Source organism: Etheostoma spectabile, chromosome 2 (genome assembly GCF_008692095.1).
Source record: "Etheostoma spectabile isolate EspeVRDwgs_2016 chromosome 2, UIUC_Espe_1.0, whole genome shotgun sequence".
NCBI lineage: Eukaryota > Metazoa > Chordata > Actinopteri > Perciformes > Percidae > Etheostoma > Etheostoma spectabile.
Window position 1 is genome coordinate 18,637,670 of NC_045734.1, and position 9,769 is coordinate 18,647,438.

Consider the following 9,769-nt stretch of genomic DNA (forward strand, 5'->3'; position numbering starts at 1 on the left):
AATAGAATGAGAGTGTTGCAGATACTGCATGTGGTGCCAAAAAATGAATCCTGCTTCACCTAGGGAGGTCTGGAGGGTTCAGAACGTAGCAGTAGATCAGAAGTGTATTTTGGCCCTGACCATTAAGTGCTAAAAACCAGTCATATTTAAAAACAGTTCTTTGACCACATGAAGCCGGTGCAAAGATCTGAGAACTGGTCTGAAGTGTTCCACTTTGTGTGTAAGGGAAGACTTAGGCATCAGAAAATAAGGAGAATGGGTATTTTTCTATGTATATTTTTAATAATAGTCTTTGCAGAGGAATCCAGGTTTACATTTTTTGTTTGTTTTGTTTTCTCTCCTCAGCCAGAGGTAACTTGACCCAGATAACCCAACATAGATCATACTCCTGCCTGCAGGTATCAGTGCAGAACTCTGTTTGGCAGTCACTGTTTCAGGAACAAGAGATAATAAATGGAATGAGATGTAAATGTTTTAATCAATGATTAATGGCTTCCTGTTTGCTGCTCGAGCGTGCAGGCGAGACTCTAGCTAAGGCTCCAGTGGGAGGTTCATGAGAGGAGGAAAACTGTCATTTTTCAAATCCAACAAACATGTATTCAAGGCGTACATTGTATCATCAAAGACAACTTTATTGTATCTGCTTTCTGAGTGCAGGCAATATTTTTGTCTTGCTTCACAGGTTACTATAATGGTTGAGTTGCCTAAAGGATCAATATAATATTCGGAAAACAATTTTACTGCTGGGCTCGAGTAACAGGAATAGGTGGAAGCAGGTAAACACCATGAGAGTCTGAAAATGACACATTCTCCAATGAGTGTCTCCATCAGCACAGCGTGTTCGACAGGACACTGACTTGTCACCATGGCGACACATTTCCCGTACTAGATATGTCATTTCCCGAGTGCTTGCAACACGGGCTCATCAACACACCTGGACAAGCTCTACTCTTAAAAACACACAGAGGCTAATAACAGGTTGACTTTGAGAACCATTAGAAGCTAAAACATGACATGACATATTTCAGCTACTTAGGCTTATAGATGCAATAACATTTATCATTAATCATGTGGGCATTCACACCACACACACACCACACACACACCACACACACCACACACAGCACCTCTATTTCTAGCAAATTGTTTTTGCTTCACGTATTTTAGCTACTGCACAGGGGTGCTTTGAGGCTAAATGTTATTATGTTCACAGTGACAATGCTACATGCGGAGCTAAGCAGGTATAATCTCCATGAGGAACCTGAATGTTTGAACCAACTTGATCAAAATTTGTTCAGCAATCCATCCAACAGTTGTCAAGAGATTTCATTCAAAACTGCAAATTTCAACGCTGGAGAAAAAGTCAAGGGGTCAACAATGTCATGATTCATTCTCTGGGGACCATGAACGTCTATACCAAATTTGAATTCAATCCATCCAAGTTGTTGAGATACATTCTATTATATGTGTGCATGCAGTATAAAATATCCAGCCTACAGAATTAATAGCAGGTCAATTTTAGCAAACATTGTCCACATGTCAAATAATTAGAATACAATTCCTGAAATATAGGACCCTGCAGCTACTGTTCAAAAGGCTTTTTGCAAATTTTCCCCAATAAATCCCTAACTATTTCAGTCAAACAAACCCAGAGCACGGCTAAGACAACCAGCACATGCAGGTCAACACAATAACAGCTCTGTGACACTTAAACCCTTGATTTTCAGGCATTGGTGAGTCTGTGCAGCTCTCATCAACAGAAGCTTGAGAGGAGGCCTGAAGAATTTTCCAATAGCAGCTGAGCTCGTCTCAAAGCTGCAGATGGATGCACAGCCATCGCTGCAACTTGACATTTGTCAGCACTTGTGTGAACTTCCATCTCTGCGGTCCATGCACCAGAGTTCATGAACAGGCGGGTGACAGCAGAGTCACAGATGCTGTTGCTGGGAATGTCATCGTTGACTTGAGAATATCCATGTCCTGCTGTCTGCAAGAAATAAATCTTCAGAGTAATGAGACAGAGAATGGGGAGGCTAAGAATTAGATTTGTGTGGTGTGTGTGTGTGTGTGTTGAGGGTGTGTGTGAGTGTGTGTGTGTGGGTGTGTGTGTGTGTGTGTGTGTATATCCATTTTTGTAAACCATTTTGTGACTTGGAGCCAGGTTGTTGTTGTTGTAACAATGTAACTGTAACAATGGTCATCATACACTAGGATAGTGGAATTAAAATTTAATTTGGCTAAAAATGCTGCTGTACAGCAGGTGATCTGCAATTTTTACAGATTTACAACATGGGATACTTTGTCAGAGAGCCTACTGTATTAAGTCACAAGAACAATTCATCATTCTCATCATTAGTCATTCTCCAGAAAATAATTCTAAGGCCTCAAGGTAAAATTGACCAAACACCTGCAAAACCTATGACATTCCCATCAGCCTCAGCTGTACTTTGTGTATGGTACAGGAAACGTTACAGCGGGAGGATATGGTAAATGGAAGAAAATAGATGAAAAAATATCTTAAGTGGCTCTTTCAAAACAAAAAGTGAGGGCAGGTGCTTTTCATTTGAGATTATGCAGTAAATACCTGATCACCAAAGTGCACACACATCACAGCATAGATTAGGTGTGAAGCAGTGTCATGTTTTCTAATCTGGGGTTAACTAATCCACTATGATCCTGATCCAGGCAGAGAAAAAGGTCTCCTCGGCTGTGGTGAGTAGATTGAACAATTGACTAGGACGGTTCATGTTAACCCTGCTGTCTTTGGCTGCAGGGGGTGGGCTCTGGAGACCATGAGCACCACCATCATGTTCTCTCCACTCTGGCTCTAATACTGCGCCGGCTTCATCAGCCGAGAAAAGATGTAAATTGTTGTTTTTGTAAACCTTGATCCAAGCAGGGCAGGTTTTTGCTACTCATTCATTCCCCTTTTTGCTACTGCCATGATGTAAGTTAATTAGTTTATATAATTAAACACATCTAAAGATAACACTTTATAAAAGACATTTGAAGACTGGAGACTCGACTCGGACTTGACTGCCTGAATACATGAAATACTTCAAAATTCATTTTAAAAAGTAAAATCTGTGAAATAAAAGATGAGCTTTCCTGAGTAGTGTTTAACAGGTCATGCTTCCATTATCTGTGAAAATATGTTCTGTAGGTGATTTTAGATTAATTACAATCAAATCATCGTTATAATTAAAGTTGTAAGTCCTATACTGTACTAGCAGAGCTGTTGCCGAATTTTGAAATACAAGTCCAAACTCCCCTTGCAGAATCCCAAACCACACTGAAATATTATCATCCATGAACCACACCGAACCACCAAAAATGCTTTTAGATTAAAAAATAAATCACAAATGACTTTCTTATTTATTAATTTAACTGTTCAATATTTTTATATAAGTTGTACCCTTTACACTATGCTCTATGCAAGGTATGTAATGTGGAGATGAATTCTATTTTTTTCTTATTTCTGAAATATTGTCAAACTCTTTTATGAACCTGATGTTCAACTCAGTGAGAATAAAGAGTGCATTAGTGCTTGAGAAGCAATTACAAACGCTTGCTCTTTTTTTGCTGTTGCACACATTTGCAGCACACATATTGACACAAATCATTGAAAAATGCATTGAGAGGACCTTGTTTTATTCATGTCAAACACACAATTATGGCTATTTGTGATCCATTACAGCTGTAATCAACACCTCAGGCCAGGGCTGTGTCATTAGCACTAATTTGGACAAATACATTACGTGTTTGAAATGAATCTTATTAAATTCAGTAGTAATCCAATTTTAGAGTGTGCTTAGGTGTGGTTTAATGTATACCCTTCTAGGAAACCAGTCCAACTCAGTATTATTTTGTGAAAATACTCTGTCTTTATCTTGTCTTCTTAATCTTTACAGTAATGGATAGGTAGTGTTTAAAACAACAGTTTTTACCGCTCAGTAACTGGAGGTACAGGTTGAAGCTTTATGTTAACTCTTTATTCAGCTTTAAAAGCAGCAAATGGTTTACTTTTTCCATGGATGTGCATGCATTCATAAGGTTTGAGAATAAATTGCCTCAGATTTCATCATCCTCAGGTTGTCAAATATTGATCTCTCCACATAATTATGTGTAAGTGAGTGCGGCGCCTCAGTTGGAGATCCATGTATAATGCTAGAGCATGGCAAAGTAGAGACCATACATGAGTCATTTTCCAAGAGCCCTTCTGCCTTTGATACTCAATCCCAGGTCTGTCCTTGGATCTTAGTCTTTACAGTGTGAAAACACCACAGTTTGGGGCTTGAATTGATTCCAAGGTTGTGTGCTGGGAAAACGAGCTGATTACTGTGAAATCTTTTTTGTCTTTCTGGCTTAGCCAGCCTCATATTGAGCTGGATGCTATACTTAGCTGACTAGGCTGGTAAATGCTAATTGCAAATGCCAAGATTTGTTGAGAGCTGCCGTAACACTGGCAACAAAGGTGATGCTGAACCAACACTTTAGGTGGCCCTTGACTGTCAATCATATTTTGTGACACACAGGTATAAATACAATGACATGTGTATGATAATGAATAATAGACATTTCAGAGGGAGTTTAATACAAGACTGTGACAGTTAATAGCTTTGGGATTGAACAAACTGTATGTGATGGATTTAGACTGTTTTTCTAGGATGTGTTTCTCATAAAGGATCCAAACATCCAGATCACACATCATGTACTTGATTACACAGGTACATCAGTAATTACCATTTTTCATTTGGACATTGAACAAACATTAACAAATCATTATACTGTTTTTGCATGCTAAAAGGATGAGACATTAATGCAGCATTAAGAAAATGTCCTTGAAAACAAGGGCTGATATTCTTTGATGAGAAGAAAAATGGAAAAGGGTTTCCATTTAATGTCATCATGCTAACATTTTCAATGCTAACATGCTATGTTTGCAAGTACAATGTTTTTCATGTTCCGCATCTTAGCTAAGTTTGTTAGCATGCTAACATTAGCCAATTAGCACTAAACACAAGAACGCTGAGGCTCATGGGAATGTCAAAATCACCAGAAGTTCTCAGGATTTTATTCTGTATTTTATGGCAAAACATCAACAGTTTTTGAGATATTACAGTCTGAACCAAGGGCCCATCCTGCTAGCATGGCTGAAATTAAGTGTTCCCTGGACCCAAACTATTTTGAGACACTTCAAACATATATCTAATATTTGCCATTTATCAACTGTAGTATCGTTTTACATTGTAACATATATAAAAGTTATTAGCAAGGCTCTAATTTCAAACAATAAGTAACAGTGATTAAAAATCTAATCAGGCGTTAACTTTGTTTAATTTTAGATGTCTGCAAGTTGTTTTTGAATTTAAACCAATGGTTGCTTTGGAAGTAGAAAAAAACTATTATAACATGTGTTTGGAAAATGTTAAGCCGCACACTCAAAGAGAACTCTTTGTTTCTCTTCTTGATGACAAAAAGACATCATCAAAGAATACAGTGTTGGTATGTGCAAAAGTAGTAATATGCACACTAGCCGCACTTCTTTAATAACATGACAGAAAGTCATAATGCAGAAAGAAACAGTGTCTGCATTTCTTTCAAATCACTAAAAGGCCTTTAAAGAGTTTTAAAAATGAGACACAGACAAACCACACTGACCAACATTGTCTATATGACACATAACTAACCCTCTCTGTTTGGCAGCAGATCACTTTCCCTGACTTACAAGGGTAAGAGTTATCCCGCCGTCATCCTCACCGTCCCACTACTCAAGTGTTCTCATCATTCTTCCTTCATCAATTAATATAATATATGATGTAACACCCAGTTCTGCTCACTGTGACCTTCTCCGACCTCCATCTCTTCCTCTTCTGGCTTTCAAAAGACTCAGGGGAGAATGAGGCGCCCTGTGGGCAGAGCAGCAAAGACTTTAGAGAAGTGAGTCTCAGTGTGTTGCATGGCATCCACCTCAGGTAAACAAAGATAAATAGCTGTTCTTATGTCACCAATACCTTCCATGGCCAGGTCACTTTACTGTTTTGTAGGAAATGGGATGTCAGAATCAACACACGCGTTTTTAAATCAGAATTAAAGTAACAGTGCCAACAGTTTAATCACTGTTCTGAAACTGCTTCTGAATAAACAATGTAGTCAATGACATTTACATTTTCCTTGTTGTCCAAGAAGGCAGATTTTGTTTAATCTTCTGGGGGCAATTTGTAAAGGAAGAATCTAAAGACATCAAGCTGTGATGAAGCTAATTACAGCAGTCTTCTTATTGTCTTAGGGGTGGAAAATTAGATAGTTGGCCTATTGTTATTGTTTAATTCGTGCAACAATAAAATAATGGTCTGTACAGTTCACACAGTACTGTTGGTCCAATGAGTGGATACAATGTCTTCACACTGACTTTTATGTATAGGTCTAAATCCTCTAGTTGAGTTTTTGTTTAGTTCATAATAGGAACTGGATTTGAATTGGAAAGCATTGGAAAGTGTGTCTCTATTTTGTCCACCCACTTCTATATTCTATAGACATATAATTTATAGAATGTCAACGTTTAAAAATTTGGTATGACTTTATAAAAATACCAGTCTACACACCAATAACAACAGCATAACTGAGAACATGTAGCTCATGAACACTGAAACCACATTAAGTCTACATAAACATGAGTGTGTCTCTCAACAGATATTAAGGTAGTGTCCCTCAGAGAGATCAGACTCAGTAGGTACATGTTAACACGGTGAGATCTGTATTCTTTTGACTGCCACATATAGCCAAACCTGTGTCCACTCACACTGGCATCCTCTAAGATTTATAACACAATCTAGCTGAAACATTTCCAACATAGAAACACAGTCATGAAAGGTATACTAGCATTTAAAGATGTGTGTTTTGTCAGTTTTCATTGGACTGATAATGGGACTGTAGTGCACCATCTGCACTGATACCTGTATCTTGCTAGCACAATAGTTTTACCAACTGTCTGTGGTTGAAGAGTATCAGTTTGTAGGCTCAAGTAACATTGTAGGAAACTGTTTTGGACGCTTTGGGGGGCAGACCTGGTCAGCCCAGTAACCCAGGAATTCGAGTCACACTGTGCGGAGGGGACATCAGGGATAGCAGGGCAAATGATGCATGTTTGCCAGAGCACTGGACGGATGTACAGGACTGGAGCATAGAGAAGAGAACAAACCACAGAGTAAGACCATCTCTGACCTCTGAAACACTTCTGTCCTTCTCTCTCACACAGTACCCTGAACATGTTGTGCCCCGGTTTCTAGGAATAGGTTTCTTACAGCTTTTGCACATTTAACCACAGACTGAACTCAGGCTGCATGTTTTCTCCCAGTGCAGTCAATACTAGGTATTTAGACTAGCCTGTATGCGTTCTGAAAATGCCTCTGGGTTTTGTCCAGCAGGTCAATCAAAGTCATGCTCTTACTTATCTCCTAACTGTGGTTGCATAAAATCATGTCTCATGTGAGTTAAGAAATTTAAAAAAGGTTTGATCAACACATTATGTATGAGCTTGTTAGTGTCATACATTTGCTCATATTGTGTGACCCTCTATATGTATGTGTGGGACATCATGTGATGATTGTATTTCTGATGTCCTTAATACGAACACACAATCTATACATTAAAAGAGTTGACCCCGTAGTTCTCCTTGTAGGCAGGTGATCTGCATCTCCTTAATGCTTTTTGATAGAGTTAATGTTAAACAGATATACAAATCTGTACTAATTAATGTATTAATTGCTTCCTATGAAGTCATCAACGCAGATGCATTACATAATAGCATTATGAAGCACCATTACTGTACTGTGCTCAAAGTAATTATAACAGAAAGGACGAACCTGCCTGTTGGCACAAAGCCGTCTTGAGCTGTGGTGAATTTTTCATGTATCTGGCAAGTTAAACATCCAAAACAAACTTTCATTCATGCAAGTGCTTGACAGACAGCTGCACGTAGTCATTTGATGACTTGGTTTTCCAATAAATACAAAGCCATTATTGCTATTACTTCTTGTTTGTTTTTCATGTGCAATAAAACAAAAACAATTTAATTTGCTGTATTTCAATAAAAATCTCTGCCAATCTGCTAGGAATGTGTGTGTGTGTGTGTGATGTGTATGTGTTGTGTATGTGTGTGTGTGTGTGTGTGTGTGTGTGTGTGTTATAGCCTTTGTATAAATGAAAATGGCTTTTACCTGTAATTTGTTTTTTCTCTATTTGGTGAATAAGATATATAATATATTAGAGTATGTTAGATATATATATTATATTAGATAGTATAGATATTATAGATATTAGAGTTGCCATGATCCTTGGCAACTAGACTAAACAACCTTTCTGTTAAAAGTCCAGTAAAGCGGAGCACTTTTGTAGCTTGTAATATTATATCAACTAAAATGTGAAGCTACTCTGTTCTCTCAGATGTGGGTCTGCTCTGATCAAAAAGTGCAAGATCCAATTCCGCTTTGCAACATCTCTCTCTTAATGATGAAATACTTATGTCGCTTTCTTGCTCTCCTTTCCCCACAGACGTGGGTTGCAGATGTGGAAGGTGTCCTCAGGTCCATGAGAGACATGGGGAGTCTTTGTCATTTTAAAATAAAATTATTATGACTGGATAGTAAGTCAATTATCTACAAACTGGATATGATGATTCTGAATGATACTTACGTTTTGAAAGTAGTTGTTCATAGTCATTGTTGGCAGTGAGTGTCTGAAACAAATTTCCCTCTCCTGTTCCTAGAATGCTTCTCTGGAGAAATATCCTCATTTAAAAGTGGAAACACCCCAGAATGTCGTCCTCCATCTTCTTTAACACAATCAGGTCCCTCTGCAATCAACCAGCTAATCATAGAGGCGGCTTTAGATGTTCTTAAACTATTTAAAGGCAGAACTCAATAGGTTTAAACTATTGATTGTTTCAAACATTTACGTTTATTATTCCAGCATGAGGGGACACGAAGATTAGCTGCCATACAGCGCTGTGTCTTGGGCCGTGAGCCCTAAAATTGTAGCATAGTAGTTTTGTAAAGCCCATGTTTCAGGTTTAATTTTCCAACGAATTACACTTATTGATTGTTGGTAATAAACATTCCAACTGTTATCACAGTTATGATATTGAAAAGTATCACATAACATAAAATACACGAAAAAGTGGTCATTTTACAGTGGTTTGCTTTTCTCCCACAATACATTGCATGACGTACACAAGGGAGACGATAGGCCAGCCTGCTTAGAGAGACCATTGAGAGTTACGAGAAAGATAAAGACAACAGTGTAAGAAAGAGTGTTCAGCAACAGATTATAGATAAACATAAATACATGATAGCCTATATATATAGCTAGACATATAGACAGATAGACAGTATTGATAGATATATTTAAAGAGAGAGAGATAGATAGCTTAGTAGCAACCGGTATAGCTAGCGAGCTAGCTAGCTGTAGGTAGCTAGCTAGGTAGGAAGGTGGGTACAATTTGTCCCTAACCCTGCGGACGTTAGCACAACACGTTAGCCTAGCGCTAGGAAATATTCGACTGCCTTTGGTGTTGCCTATAATGCGTCCATGTTGTCAACTCATACAACAGGAAGGTGGGTACAATTTGTCCGTGTTAGGCGGGCCGATTTTTCAAAGATGGACGTAACCAAGAATTCAAAGATCTGAAAGTGAAACAGCTTAGACGGGGGATGTTGTTCAGCTTTTCACAAGTTTCGAGCAAGCTAACGCTACGCCGCCGGACGTTAGC